Source organism: Schistocerca piceifrons, chromosome 2, assembly GCF_021461385.2.
Source record: "Schistocerca piceifrons isolate TAMUIC-IGC-003096 chromosome 2, iqSchPice1.1, whole genome shotgun sequence".
Taxonomy (NCBI): Eukaryota; Metazoa; Arthropoda; class Insecta; order Orthoptera; family Acrididae; genus Schistocerca; species Schistocerca piceifrons.
Genome location: NC_060139.1, coordinates 90131544 through 90132472, shown reverse-complemented (window position 1 = coordinate 90132472; position 929 = coordinate 90131544).

The window sequence follows — 929 nt, the reverse complement described above, 5'->3', positions numbered from 1 at the left end:
GGAAACGACTAAGATCATCGTTCCACCTTAGCAAACTGAGAGCGACACAACAGATAAAAATTTTACTCGTTTGGTTACAAAAGAGTTTTCCATGTCACAACTGCTCATCTTTTTAGATGGGTACGAGGGGATTGAATAATATCTTAAAATTTAGTTCTGATTTCGACCTACAAGAGCTGTGAGTACCGGGCGTGAGTCATGCTTCGGTAGCTCAGATGGTAGAGCACTTGCCCGCGAAAGGCAAATGCCCCGAGTACGACTCTCGGTCCGGCACACACTTTTAATCTGCCAGGAAGTTTCATAGGATATTTCTTAGTTTTCCTTATAGACAAAAACAAAGTCACAACATTGAACCTGTTACCACACTGATTAAAACGATAATTGCAACCCATAATCTCTGTTTAAGGAAACAAACTGGTTGGACGGCAGCAGTTTCGAAGTTCACTGTGAGAGACGCAAGGTCCATATAGACTCGTAACTGTGGGCAATTCTTCTCATTACTGCGTGAAGATTGACTCCAGGCCCCGAAAATCTTCGAGAAAGCAATACACCACGAAATGGATGGTATAAAAGGGAGCCATTTCAATACTACGGCAGTTAAATTCGCGTTTCTTAAAAAGCTTGAAGCTTACTTTGTGAATTGGTACATTGTTGATGAAATGACAAAGACTGCGAGTGACATTGGTTTCAGAAACAAACGGTTCTGAGCACTATGGGACTCAACTGCCGAGGTCATTAGTCCCCTAGAACTTAGAACTAGTTAACCCTAACTAACCTAAGGACATCACAAACATCCATGCCCGAGGCAGGATTCGAACCTGCGACCGTAGCGGTCTTGCGGTTCCAGACTGCAGCGCCTTTAACCGCACGGCCACTTCGGCCGGCTTGGTTTCAGATTATTACCGTATCATTGCAATTGAATCTTGTAT